This window comes from Alexandromys fortis, unplaced genomic scaffold, assembly GCF_014885135.2.
Source record: "Alexandromys fortis isolate MF-2015 unplaced genomic scaffold, M_Fortis_MF-2015_v1.1 scaffold_12, whole genome shotgun sequence".
NCBI classification, from domain to species: domain Eukaryota; kingdom Metazoa; phylum Chordata; class Mammalia; order Rodentia; family Cricetidae; genus Alexandromys; species Alexandromys fortis.
Window position 1 is genome coordinate 7566301 of NW_026067937.1, and position 14708 is coordinate 7581008.

General features: G+C 47.3%; 1 protein-coding gene across 3 annotated transcripts in view; it reads left to right on the forward strand.

Annotated features, from left to right (window-relative positions):
- The window catches only part of Ldlrad3 (low density lipoprotein receptor class A domain containing 3), a 235310-nt gene that overhangs the window by 129244 nt on the left and 91358 nt on the right, over nt 1–14708 (forward strand). The window lies entirely within an intron of this gene.

Sequence of the window (14708 nt, forward strand, 5' to 3'; positions counted from 1 at the left end):
TCCCTCCCTCCCTCCCTCCCTCCCTCCCTCCCTCCCTCCCTCCCTCCCTCCCTCCTTCCCTCTCCCCGCCCTCTTTTCTTCTCTCTCCCTTTTGGCCTCCCTTGAGTACTCGGTCTCTTCCCCCTCCCATGTAAACCAAACCTGTCCTCAAAACTTACTTTGTACCCTAGAATGACCTTGAACTTCTGATCCTGCTGCCTCGCCCCTCGTTCATAAGCTGTTATGCCTGCTTTTTCTTAGTGCTGGGGGTGAAACCCTGGACGTCACACATGCCAAGCAAGCGTTCTATCTACAGCCCCAGCTCCCAACATGTGCGTCTTCAGTGAAGACAATGGAGTACAAAGCTTTATTAATGTGCCGCTATTTTAAGGCATTCAGAAGAACAAGTATTTCTAATGTTACAAATTGACTTAATTTCTCTGCGATCTCTAGTTCTTCCCATTAATAGTGTTCTGCGACTACGAGTCACCCATATTGTTGCTTGCTGGTAGAGTTCATTTGTTTTTCAGTGTTTGACTGAATGGCCATGTTTGCAGATTTAATAAAATTACAAGACAAGCAAGAGATTTAACTGGTTGTAGTATGTTTGGAGGTGAAGCTAGGTAGGGGGATGTTTCTGGAGGACAAATAGAGGTTGTTTTCAAGGTCCTAACTTTTATTTTGATTGCTGCTTATTATTTCATTAAAGTGCAGGAATGAGTGAGTAAATAAAGCATACTCACACCACCAGAGGTACAAGGCAGGAACATGACCTCTAACGTCTGTATGACTGGGGGCCATAGACGTGGTAAAATGCGCGGCAGAACAGGCTTTGCCAGAATCTGCAGGAAGGACTCAGTGGGGTGAGTGGTGGTAGAATTAGAAGATTCTTTCATGAGAAATTTACACCTTGGGTGTTTTCATCGGTGCTCAGTGAGAATAAGTGTGCACCCAGCTGCAGCAGCCACTGTCACGTGTGTGGTCTCTCTTGGAATGCAGGGGCTGGGACCCCACTGCAGAATGACTGAACCGGGTTTTGTTTTAATACCACACCGGGTGGTTCTAATGCCCAAGTCTAGGAGCAACTGCTCTGACCTAGATCTAACTTCAGAGAGGGCTTGAGCTCACCATTTACCAGGGAAACTTCAAACTCCTGTGCGTGTGTGAGTGGCTTTACAAAGTCAAATCTTTATTATGGAAAATTTACATTGAGGTAGAGCCAGTTTTAGATGCTAACGGGGATGACAGTCACAGAGTTGAGTAAATACACGGATAGGTATGGAGGAGGCTTTCCTACAGAGACTGCTTCTCACCTAGTATGGTGTTCTCGTGTATCTTAGCCCCACCTGTTGTGCCTGAAGGTTTCATGAGAAGGACTTCAGCTCTATGCTGTGAGTCCCGATTTGTCTGGGCCGTTGTTCCACACTCCACTGTGTGGTCATGTTGACAACATCCCGTGCTGTTCTGTGACTGGGTTGTTGTACGTCTGTCAGAGGGATGGCTGGTAACCCCTCTGCAGTCTAGCTGTAGTTAGTGCTTTTAAATTCTGCTTCTTTTTCTCTCTGTTTCACTCTCACACGGACAGAGAGTTTAGAAATAGGTGGTGGTGGTGCACCAAGCTTCGCCTTTGGCCTCTGGACACTATTACTATGTGGTTCATTTTGACTGTCAGTCTATCGTCATGGGTTCTGTCCCTCCGGGACTGTGAGGCAAAACAATCTTTTTCTCTTATGTAGCTTTGGTCAGAGCATTTTATTATAGCAACGGAAAAGGAACTAAGACACCTGCCTCCCAGGCCATGTGTGTAGTTGTTCGGTATCAAATGAAAGACTTTGAACCATGTTGATCAAAACAAAACAAAACAACAACAACAACAAAAAAACAGGGGAAAAACAGAAAACGTGTGAGGTGACCATTGTGCTGGGAATCTTTCCTAGCTACCGAGGAGTGGAAGGTGTGTCTTTTTTGCCTCTCTAATCCCAGGCATCCTAACTACCCAGTGTCTCGCCCATAGTGGGCTCCGTAAGAGTTGACAAGTAGGAAAAATAAATCTCTGTTGTGCTTCCCTGTGCTTACCGTGTTTGTTTCAGTATGCGAGTGAACGTATCCACAGCTTACTAAAGTAACAGGAAGTGCTGTTGTCAAGGGTTCAGTAGGGAGGTATCTGTTATTCCATCTAAGGGAGTATGTCCTAAAGGAAGCACAAGCTATGAGTGAGTCTTAGACTTGAGTCCCATTGGCCAGCCTATGTTTCTACATCCCTTCTGTCTCCCCTGCATCAAGGAGACACTTTGTAGCCTCTAGATGGGAATGCTTGCTGCAGACAAATGGCGCCAGTTATATGAGGAAACCTTCCCTGCACTGGGCTGTGGAGAAACGGGGCTCCATGCAGTGTCTTCCTAAAGCATCCCAAAGGCTTCTTCCCTGGACAGAGTGTACACTCATGCCTCATGGGATTATCAGTGCTTTCAACGCACTGGGTTCTCGGCTCAGCGCCTCTGCACAAGAGCTCACCCCCTGGGCTTCTGCCTCTGAAAAGCCCTTTGCTTTCAGTTGAAGTGAGAAAAGAAAGAGATATTTTCCAATGTTTGGAAGAAGTGAATAAAACTGACTTCAAGGCAAGGACATGAGTTGTTCTAAATGCTTTTCTCCTAATCTGAGTAGGTTGGAATCAGTCTCTATTTATGGTGGAACCTCTCTGAAAATGTCAGCCCAGTCTGTGAGGACCTGGGAGCCGGGGAGCCTATGGAAGAGTATTGCAGCGTGCTGTGTGGGATGCATTTAGAGACTTGTGGACTCCGGTTTCATCAGGGCTTTGTTGATTTGCAGTGTCGCCTGCAGAGGATACTTTGAGAAGGCTATCTTCAGGACAGCCTCACTGTGACTGTCCTGTGCTTTGGAACTCGGATGCTGTATATCTTATATGTAGCAGCAGCTGCCATACATATGGTAGGGAACACCATTCTGGTACCTTGGAAATGCTACCTGAATGTGGCACTGGTGTCTACTGATGGCACCTCCTGGCAATCACGCCTGTGTGCAGACCCACCCTTTTATAAATGATCTGGACTGTTTGGCTAGTTTGTTCTCTCTTTCTCTCCTCACTCTCTCTTGTTCTTTCTCTCTCTTTGGAAAAAAAAATGTGTCGAACTGACTTAAGTTTTAAAAAGTACTTTTGACTTTTTCCAGTTCAGTGGCAGAAATTATGCTTCTGTTGTGCTAGAACTTTTACATCTTGAAACTGGGCTTACTTAAGAAACAAAGAAACAAAATGTTCTCTACTCCACCCCAGAACCTGAGAACCACTTTCTGCTTCCTGCCTTGATTAACTTGGTAACTTTAGGTACTGTATAAGTAGAGTTGTGTAACGTTTGTCTTTTTTGTGAGCGCTCGGTTCACGTGGTATGTCATTAGGGTTCATCTATTTTATAGCATGAGTGGCAGTTTCCTTCCTTCCAAATACTGTTCCTTTATTGATAGACCACATTTGACTCCTCTATCAGTAAACACGGGCCACTCCCACTTTTGACTATAGCAAATGATGCTATGTGAACAGATGCACTTTTGTAACCTACTTTGAACCAGAGAAATGCAGCAAGCACAGTGAAACGTCATCTCCAGGATTAGGTTATGACCCCCTTCCCTTGTACTCTGTTCTGCTTTCCTGACGAGGGCTACTTTCCGTGTTGGAAGTTGCAAGCTGCAGAGGCTCCTGTGGCAGGGAGTCGAGGGAGGACCCCAGCCTGAAGCCAGTAAGGAACGGAGGTCTGCCAGCAGCCTCAGAGGTGAGACTGGAGAGGCAACCTCCCTTGTGAAACCTCGGTTGTAGCCTTGCAGGGGACTCCAAGCTGAGGTGACATTAGATAATTTGTATACAGCACACCTCTGACGGGGGCTACTGTGATTGCTGCTTTAGTCCCAGATGGTGCTGTTCAACTGGGCTTTGGGAGGGGACCACACAGGACTTTATAGGAACAGTACACGCTGGAAAGTCAAACTTGGGGTCAGGGACCTTTGTCCACATCCTATTTGTGTTGTTCTGCTGAGTTCTAACAACCCCCAGGATCCTGCTTTCTTGCCCCTTCTTCTGGGTGAAGAGGTAAAAAATTCTTAGGCCAAGTGCATACAGCAAGCAAGTAGGGAGCCGAGACGTGAACTAGAGTTGACGCAGTGCCCACCACCACTCCTCCACCTCTACCATCTGGCACACTAGAACTTCGGGAAGCAGTCTGGCCCCAGGTACAATGAGTTAAAAGGGGAGGGGGAACCGTGAAATGGGCATGATCCTCCTCTTGCTGCTACAGTCTGCTCAGTAAAGGAGCACTCCGCTGCTGGGCGTCCTGCCCACTATGGCATTTTTGAGGTGAGCTCTGCCTAGGGAACCACCCCTACAAGGGAGTTAGTGAGGGAGTTTTGTGCTTGGCAGAGCATCTTTATTTTCTTGCTGTGCCCTGGTGATAAGGCTTCAGGAGAATGGAAGGCTGTTTGAGGTTTGGCACCTCACCAGAGGCAGCAATGGTAGCTTCGTGCTGTTTCTTCTGCAGGGTGTGTGTGTGTGTGTGTGTGTGTGTGTGTGTGTGTGTGTACATGCATGCACCGGGGACAGTAAGGAGAAAGGAGAAAGAGAGAGTTGGCGCATTAGCATTTATCAACCTGGATATTTCTCTCAGTGGATGCCTGATGCGGAAACTGTAAGGTTCCAGGCCTGTGTGCAGACTGGGAGCTTGCTCCCTTGTTGAATTACAATTTTTCCTTCTGAAAATTAACTTAGGCAAATCCAGACCCTGCCTCCATTTTCACAGACTATGGCCTTGTTTAAGAATAGGATCATTGAAGATAGAATTAGTTAGGATAAGGTCCCATTAGCATAGCGTGAGCCTCTGGTACCACCAGTGTCGTTATAGTAAGGGAGTGTAGGTGTATCACACACACCCAAGGAGAACATTGTAGGACATAAAAGTAGAAGGGGAGGATACTTTTAGCAAAGATGGCCAAGAAGCCAGAAGGAGGAGCAGACTATCCTTGCAGCCTTCAGAGGGAGCCCCTCCTCCATCACCTTAATCTTGGACTTCTAGTCTCCCACATTGTGCCACGATAGATTTCTCCTGTTGAACACACCACCCACAAGCCATTGGTACCTTTACGGCAGACCTACTCGGCTAGTGCAGCCCCCAAGAAGTAGCCTCTCATTAAAGCACAGCCTCACCTTTTGTGGAACACCAGAAATAGCAACAGAGATGTGAAGGTCTGGATAGTCATCACAGGGGACAGAAGGACCATCTGGGGAGAGAGCTGGTCTGTCCCTGTGCAGGATGATAGGGCCACAGTGAGTTTCAGAAACTCTTTTAAACCTGAATTCCAAGAGCCTCATTTCCTGTACTGTGCCCCCTTGGCTCCTAGCTCCTTAGCTCTGTCCCCAAGTGGCTCTGACACTGGAATTGGTAGAGGCAGAGCCTCTGCACTAGGTCACTTGCTCCCATGTTTCCTTCCCCGCTGCAGGCCTCGCTGCTTTTCTGTTACCGTGATGAGCACAACCTAGCGGAAGAAAGGATTGATTTCTTTTCATCTTCTACTTTCAAGTCCATCTTTGAGGGAAATCAGGACAGGACCCCAAAGCAGAAGCCATGGAGGCATGCTGCCTGCTGGTTCACCCTCTGGCTTATTCTCTGACTCCTGCTTAGCTGACTTTCTTATACAGCCTAGGGTCACCTGCATAAGGATGGTGCCACCCACAGTGGGCTGAGCCCTTCTGTGTCAATGAACAATTAAGACAATCTTCATAGGCATGTCCACAGGACATTATAATCTAGATGATTCCTCAACCAAGGCTTTCCACTGAGATAACTGTGAGCTCTGTCATGTTGAATTTCCTACTCCATCTGTCTTAGCAAGTGGGCCCTGATATATTATTGGAGCCTGTATTTTAGGAATATGTGTATGGCTACTTGATAAAACCAAACCAAGGTGAAAGTGTTTTGGCACCTGGTCACCATATTCAGCCACCACTGCTAACTCCATGGATTTTTTTTCAAACATTTGTGGATCATTGAAAGAATTGCTACTTGGCTAATGCTGAACTTTAGAGCTTGGTCTTCTCCCGTGGACCACCTCTGCTGTCCACCGTGTAGTAGCTTGGCGAACCATTCTCGGTTCTTTGCTCTCTAAGACCCTTTTCACTGTACTGGTAGAGTGGCCAAAAAAAAAAGTCTCTGGGTGGTGGTGGCGCACGCCTTTAATCCAGCACTTGGAAGGCAGAGGCAGGAGGATCTCTGTGAGTTAAAGGCCAACCTACCTAGTCTACAAAGTGAGTCCAAGACAGGCTTCAAAGATACAAAAAACAAAACAGAAAAGCCTCTGCTCATGGGTCCTGGGCTCACTTGGACCGGTGGAATGTTGGCTGACATAAGGAGATTTACTAAGGTGCAGGGTCCCTGTGCTGGCCTGTTTTCTGTCAGCTTGACATAAGCTGTAGTCATCCGAAAGGAGGGAACCTCAATTGAGAAAATGCCTCCCTAAGATCCATCTGTGAGACATTTTCTTAATTAGTGATTGGTAGGGGAGGGCCCAGCCCATTGTGAGTGGTGCCACCCCTGGTCTGGTGTTCCTGGATTCTATAATAGGCTGAGCGAGCCATGAGGAGCAAGTCAGTAAGCAGCACCCCTCCATGGCCTCTGCTTCAGCTCCTGCCTCCAGGTTCCTGCTCTTTGAGTTCCTGCCCTGATTTCTTTTGGTGATGAATAGTGATGTAGAAGTGTAAGCTGAGTAAACCCTTTCCTCCCAGCTTGCTGTTTTGGTTATGGTGTCTCGTTGCAGCAATAGATACCCGAAGACAGTCTGTTACATTTCAGTGGTCTCCAGACTGCTAGAACCCACCCACCCCCAAAAAATGAAAACAGAGCAAATAGTTGTGTGGACCTGAGGCAGGTCAGAGTATCTGTCATCCTGGTGCAAGTGTGTGGGTCTGAGGCTGTTCACTTCTGGCAGCAAGAACAGAAGGATGACAGAAAAGGAAGAGCTAAGTTATTATACCTCTCACAGGCATGCTACTAAAGGCACACTTTCTCCAATTAACCCCTCACCTGTACCTTCATCCCCACCCGCACTCCCGCCCCACGTACACCCCTGCCTGCCCCCTCATCCCCACCCGCATTCCCGCCCCACATACACCCCCGCCTGCCCCTCATCCCCACCTGCACATCCACCCCCACCTGCACCCCCACAGTTCCATGCTCAGTCTGGTTAGTTCCAGAGCTCTCATGATCTGGTCATCTCTATAAATGCCCTCATCGACATGCCCAGTGGTATGCTGTGGGAACTCCTGCTGTCCGAATCTAGTCAGATTGATAGTCAAGATTTTACCATCACATGAAGGTGTTAACAGTGAGAATAGTTGAGCCAGTATTTTTAGGAAGTAAGTAAAATCAGAATCAACAAGGCACAGTGTCGAACTGAACGAGGGAAGGGAGGTTAGACTGTGCAGGCCACTGCAGGGACAGTAGCTTGGTGGACTGGAGGCTTGTGCGTTTTTGCTTTCTGCTTTGCAGCCTCAGGCCCCTCACCAGCCCGCATCCTTGAGAGTCAGAGGCACTTACGGTTTTTTAAGACCTTTGCTGCTTGTCACTAAACAGATCCAAGCAATTGAGCCACGAACGATAATGCCTAGGGATGTCGTAGAGCGCTTGGGAACGGAGAACTGCTCATTTGAGCCTAGTCTTCCAAGTAGGGATGGCAAAGAAATTTCAATGAAGAAAAATCTAGGTTTAATATATAACACAGAGTGTCACAAACCTGGATTTGATGAGTGACTATTATTTATCCTAAGACTTGTGGCTATCCAGTGATGTCAAGAACTTCCTTCAAGGAATCCTAAGAAAAAGTCATCTCCCTTAAAGAATTCATTTAGCTTTAGTTAGACTAAAACTGCTGGAGGTCCATTTAGCAAGAGGAATAAGGAAGTTCTCCCCCCCCCCTCCTGCTTTTAATTTAAGAATTTGAAATCCCAGCTGGGCTGGGAAAGACAGAAAATGCTGACTTCATTGGAAGAGACAGAAGGAGGCTGGGAGCGGCTGATTGCCGCCTTTCTGTACCCGTGGGCTTTTCTTCTTGGTAATTGAGTGTTTGCATCCGAATTGTCCTTCCCTTTAACCACTGCAGCAGGAGTTTGAAGATTTCTGAAACACCCCTCATTTAGAAGCAAATCAGACCGATTCTGCACTCATGGCAGTAATTGCTTCCTGGTCTCTTCCCCACAGTGGTAATCTGCTGAGCTGCTGCTGGGGTCTCTTCACGTTGCTCTTGTACGGGCTCTGGCCCCTTTCCCTTTTCCGGTCCCTGGGGAATGGGAGAGGCTAGCCTAGACACTTGAAGAGTGTGCCTTGCCGAGTGGATGGACCAGGTTTTAGGGAAGTGCGGTTACACGTGCAGTTGACTGCTTTTCTCCCAGGTCCACTCTGCAGGTTCTCACAGCCCCGAGGCAGCTGTGTTTGTTACTGGAGGATGCAGGGACATTTCTTCCTCCAAAGACTGTGACCCTCAGCTTGCTAACTCCATCAACACTCTGCTCTGTGGACCCTTCCTAGCGCTCATTCCTACAGCACTGTTTGTGTTGTCTGAGACTGACCAGCTCCTCCCAGCACTGGAGGAAATTCAAAGCCAGACCAGATCAAAGTCGCTCACAGTTTTGCAATTGAGAAACATAATCCTCTCCTGATAATTACCCTAACGTGTGATGAATGTTGTAATGGAGGAATGAACCGGCCTCTGGGAAAGCAGGGGGCAGGCAGGATGGCAGCATTTCCTGGCGGGGTATGGCAAGACTTCTGAGAAATGAAATCTTTGCCTAGTCAGTTAGGATGAATAAAAGTGGCCACAGAGACATGGGCGGGGCTGAGCCTCTAGACAAAGGGAAGATTAGATTCAAAGACAGAGCTTGTGGGGCTGAGGAGATGGCCCAGTGTATAAGAGCTCTTGATCTACAAGCATGAGGACCCAAGTTTGAATCCCAGCACTCACATGAAAAGCTTGGCATGGCTGCCAGTGAGGCAGTCTGCTCTCAGCAGGGCCCCAAACCTGCTCCAACAGCTCCTATTTCCCAGACCTCAGAAGACCAGCTAGTCTTGAAGGAGATGACCAAGTTGCACATAACACCTTTAGTGACCTGAACTTAGTCACATGACCACACCTAAGCTGCAAGGGAGGCAGGAAAATCTTTCCTTTCTCATAGTTCCTAGCCTCAGGAATATATGACTCAGGCAGAAAGGGGAAAAGGGTAAAGACTGGAAATTATTTAACCCCAGAATCTGCTTACACCATTTTAACTTGAACCAATAGTTCGAAGATTCATTTGGGGAGCCAGTGTGTCCACAGACATGGGACAGGTGTTACTGCTCTGATTGGCAATAGTCCACATAGCCCGAGAGACAGCACTGTTGTGCTTTTTCCTCTGAGGGGTCCCACAGCCCCCTGGGCCAGCGCTGGAGTGCCCTGCAGTGCCAGCCGGCTGCATCTCTGGCAGTGCTGTAGAAACGCGCCATGACGGCTGACCCCTTTCAGCCGCCCCAGATGTCAAGTCCAAGGTGTCTCACGTATTTGTTTCTTCCTTCATAAGCTAATTTGTTCTAAAACTGTGGTGACCCTTGGAGAGCCATGCTTTTATCTTGATTTTGGAATGGGTCCAAGGTTTTAGTTAACTTCAGATGACAGAAACCTGACTCTGGTTGTGCTTTTTTGTGTTTTCTTTTTTTCTTTTTTCTTTTCTTTCTGCACAGAGGTCAGCTGGCTCCCAATTTAGGTCAGTTTGCATCTGAAGGAAATCTCCAAGGACAGACACTTTGTCGTCATTAGCTGATGTGTCAGGCTGCTCTTCCCCAGGTGCCTCAGAACCTTTTACAGATTTCCCCTCAACCTCACTCTGGTGTGCCTGCTTCCCTTGAGGGACATGCTGTGGTTTGGGAGGAGATGACTCGGGTGCATCTTTCTTCTTGGGGAAGCCCCACCCACCCCCATCTATGGTCCCTTTACTCCTGTCTTTATTCCAACCTTAGTATGGTGGTCTTAAAGTAAGCTCACAAAATCTTTGGCACCCCTCTCTTTGGGAGCTGGAGCTATGACCCTTTTCCCAGAAACGAGCTCCGCTTTTGTGGCACAGCAAAGTATACCCGTGACACCCATTCATAGGATACAAAAGGCCACAGGGATTCTTGTCTGGATATGTTTTCATCAGGCTTCAGTTGTCATAGAAACATGGTGGACAAGCTTGCCATCCTCTAAGGAAGCCCAAGCCAGAGTCCACAGGAGTTGCAGGAAGAGAGAGATGCGGGTTGGCCTGTTGGCCTTTCAGCCTACTGCCAGTTAGGCCTCAGCCCCATCTTGTCCATCTGTAACAAAGCTTGAGGCACCAAACAGGAATGGACATTACTATCCAGGATTCTTAAACCACAGAAACCGTGGGGGGTTGGATGTTGTTATAAGCCCTTCAATTTGAGGTTGCTCTCTTGTCCAGAAGTCATTGGATCCACAGGTCATCAGAGGTTGTGTCCCTAGACACTGCTATGTCTGCCTGGGTAGGGGAACTGCTCAGAATCCACGCCTGGCATTTTACTTTCTCCTCAGACAGCCCTCCCCTCATTTCTCTTTGGGTTACTCAGATCCTTGCATTACTGAGCTCTCTCCAAGAGGGCACCCAGGTCAGGAAAGCTGCCCTCAGGTCCTGTCCTGTCTCGTCTTACAAAGCTCTTCTGGTCATGTTCCCTAAATGATGCCCCAATCCTTCTCCTCATGATATTTCTTACAGGAACTGAGCCATGTCTAACTCATTCTTTCTTGGCATGAGATTGAAGCTGGAGCGAGGTTTCTTATTCATGCCAGCCCTCCACTAGACTGGGACGACCACTCTTGAAATTACTCAACCCTTCTGACCCTCTTCAACACAAGGCGACTGTTACCTGCCTCCAGGCTGCTGAGAAGAAGTGTGAGAGAAGTCTGTAGGGTGTTTACTAGGCACCCCTAAGTGTGACTGTCATTCCCGTGAGCCATCAGGAGCCGTTGAGCTCCGGCCTTAATAGTACCTACCATTTTTGTAGAAACACCAAATTCAAATCAAGCTGCTGAGGTCTCAAAGGGCTGTGCCCTGGATGGGTGACAAAACCTTCTTCCATCCTGCTTCCCAGCAGGGATCCTGGGTCAGGCTTGGTTCCATCTGGCATCTTGCCTTATGGCCTCATGAAGGTGGAAACAACAGTGGAACATTCTAGGGCGTGAACATCCAGTTGCAGCTAGAGATGGAATGCAGTGGGGTGGGGTGGGGTGGAGGGCTCACTGGTGATTCCTCCAGATGTGTCCTGTGTCGTTTATAGTACCAGGTGCATCTCAAGCTAACCTCCATCCACTCAGCAGACCTTATCAAGAGTTTGGCTTTTGGACTCAGCCCTGAAGGGGAGAGAACCCTCCCTTCATCATGGGCCTCCCTTGGTGGCTACCTGTTTGAAGGCCTTGTGGAAGTCTGATTGGTTTGGAGGAATGTTCTCATTCAGGAAGAGAAGGTTTTGCCTTTTGGTTTGGCAGTAATATTTTAGAGTAAAAGCTACCAGGATCTGGAAGAACAAGGGATGGGAAGAAATCCGCACCGTCCTGATGCATTCCAGACAGTCACACTCTGAGACACGTGAAAGCAGCGCGTCACCTCAGGCTAATTTATGGCGTGTTTTCTATTAGAATTGCAAAGTCCTCACAGTTGGGAGGTGTTAAAATATGACTTCACATCATATTAAATACATGCTATATTTAAACCGGGATGTGAACTGAAACACGACGCAAACTAGACTAATTTGCTGAATTCCTAACTAATCTTGGTTCTGCCTTTGTCGTCTTTTTGCCTCCACCGTGTTCCTCACTGGATTTCATTAAAGTGTTCAAATCTGAACCATACCAAGCGGTTTTGAAATTGTTCAAGCATTCAGCACCCCCGTAGATCTGAGACCTAGTGGATAGAAGCCATGGTGGCCTGTGTCTGCGATCTGCCAAGCTGACTGTGCTTCAGCCAAAGGGCGTGTTCCTGTCACAGTGACCAATATCTGAAGAGAGGAAAGATTTATCTCAACTGGTCTCAGAGTTCAGTTCATAGTTGCTTGGCCTTGCACTTGGACAGGCCATCGAGGCCGTGGGTACCTTTGGCCAAGCAGAGCTGTTGACCTCACAGTAGACTGAAAGCAGAGAAAGAGGAAGAGACAAGGCCAAGGACACGCTGTCACAGTGACTGTTTTCTCCTCCAATAAATCCCGCATCCTAATGCTTCCATCCATTATGAATCCTGCTCCGGTGAAATATTTCCTCGGGTCAAGAACCCTTGTGACCCAGTAGATCCTGGAGTAGCCTTCAAAGATGCTCCTTGAGCCCTGCTTCCCTGTTTCCTAGGCAGATGCCAGTCAGTCAAGTGGGCAGTGTGGATGCAAGGGCACCTTCCAGTATGAGCAGAAGTGCCCTTGACTATAGTTGTTCTTTGTACTCTTTGGGGTCTGCCATTCAGCTCCCAAATAAATACTCAGAGACTTATTCCTTCTTACGAATGCCTGGCCTTAGATTAGCTTGTTTCTAGCCAGCTTTTCTAACTTAAATTTTCCCATTTCTCTTTAACTATGTTGTGCCTCTGAGCTTTTTACCTTTCTTTAATCTATATATCTTTCTTTCATTCTTACTCTGTGTCTGGCTGTGTGGCTGCTGGCTGACCCCTGCCATCCTCCTCTCCTCCTTGTTCTATATCTTTCCTCCCAGATTTCTCTTATTTATTCTCTCTTCCTGCCAGCTCCGCCTGTCCCTATCTTGCCTAGCTATTGGCCGTTCAGTGACAAATCAGGTGTTTTAGTAAGACATAGTAGCACAGCTTTACAGAGCTAAACAAATACAACATAGAAGAATGCAACACACTTGAGCATCATTAAATAAATGTTCTACAGCGTAAACGAATGACACATCTTAAACTAATATTCCATGACACTTGATAATGCTTTTTTTCTTCTCTGTCTACCTTGCAGCTCTTGGTCTTCCATCCAAATTCAGATGTTTTTCAAGATATTTGTGTCCTTTTGGAAAAGATTTGAAAAGTGGAAATTGGTGTGTTCAGAGTTTCTTGAGGCAGCATTTGTTAAAGAAAAGGGAGCACGGTTAGCTTTCAGGAGTGTTTGGTACCTAGCAAGTTAACTGGGAAAAACTCCATTAGGGTGGGGGAGGAGCGGGACGATTGCATTGGAATTCTGCTGATAAGTTTCTAACTACTATGTTAGGGCTGAAGAGTAACTGGCATTTCTTGGATGGGGTCAGGGAAATAATTATGACTTTACTTCTATACTGTGTGTTGTTTGTGACGTCTACTTGTCTGTCCTGGCTTTAGTGTTTTTTGTCAACTTGACACAAGTTAGAGTCGTCCTCAAGGAGGGGACCTCCATTGAGAGAATGCCTCCAAAAGATCAGGTGGTAGGGCATTGCCTTAATTAGTGATATTGGTGTAGGAGGGTCCAGCCCATTGTGAATGGTGCCACCTTTGGGCTGGTGGTCCTGGATTCTATAGGAAAGTAGGCTTAGCAGTCCATGGGGGGTAGGCCAGGAAGCAGCACCCCCTCCATGGCCTCCCCATCAGCTCCTGCTTCCAGGTTCCTGTCTTGCTTGAGTTCCTGAGCTGACTTCCTTTGAGGATGAACAGTTCTGTGAAAGTATGAGCCAAATGAACCCTTTCCTCCCCAGCTTACTTTCGTCATGGTGTTTCATCACAGCAATAGACACCCTAACTATGCCATTGCTGCAGTGTTGGCAGGTTTCCGCTAATCTCCAATGTGCATCATTTTATGCATACATTCCATTGTATGAGCAGCCCACTTATCGGTCATTGACTTTCCCTACTTTTTAAGCTGTGAACCTGGGTGTGCAGCTTTTGTATGGGGATTATGGGTGTCCGTTTCTCTCAGGAATAAAGCTCGGGGTAGAATTGTTGGACCGTGTAGTAACTGTTCTGAGTAAAATTACTAGCCTGTTTTCCAAAGCGTCCACATAGTCTCCTAACAGCCGTGCACCGCGGCCTCTGATTTCTCCACTTCCCCATCCCCAGCTACGCTTATTTGTTCGGGGGCCCTGATTGCTTGTTTGGTCATTCAGTGCGGCCGGCCTCATGGTGTGAAATGGCATCTCATTGTGGGTTGGTTTGTTGTTTGGTGGCTAGAATTGCTCAGCAGCTGATCATTTCTAGTATGTTAACTGGCCATTTATCTGCTTTATATCTTTCATATTTCAGCGGGCTCCCGTGTGGTGGACTCTGGCCTTGAACTAGCTATGTGCTCAGGTTTGCTTTGAATTCCTGACCTTCCTGCCTCCAATTCTCGAGTGCTACAATTACGGTCGTGTGCCACCTAGTTTCCTTTGAGAAATGTCTGTTCAAATCCTTTGCCCATTTTTACACTAAGTTAGTTATCTTCTTATAAGTAAGCCTTTTATCAAATGTATGACTTAAGAATGTGCTGTTCGGTGGTGGTGCACGGCTTAATCCTAGCGCTGGAGAAAAAGAGGCAGGCAGATCTCTGTGAGTTGAAGGCCAGCCTGTTCTACCTTGGGAGTCCCAGGACAGCTAGGGCAGTTACACAGAGAAACCTTGTGTAAAAAAAAAAAAAAAAAAGAAAGTATGGAATATATACATATTCGGGTTCTTAGAGAAGCTAAATAAGAAGGAGAACCCAAAGAAAAACATA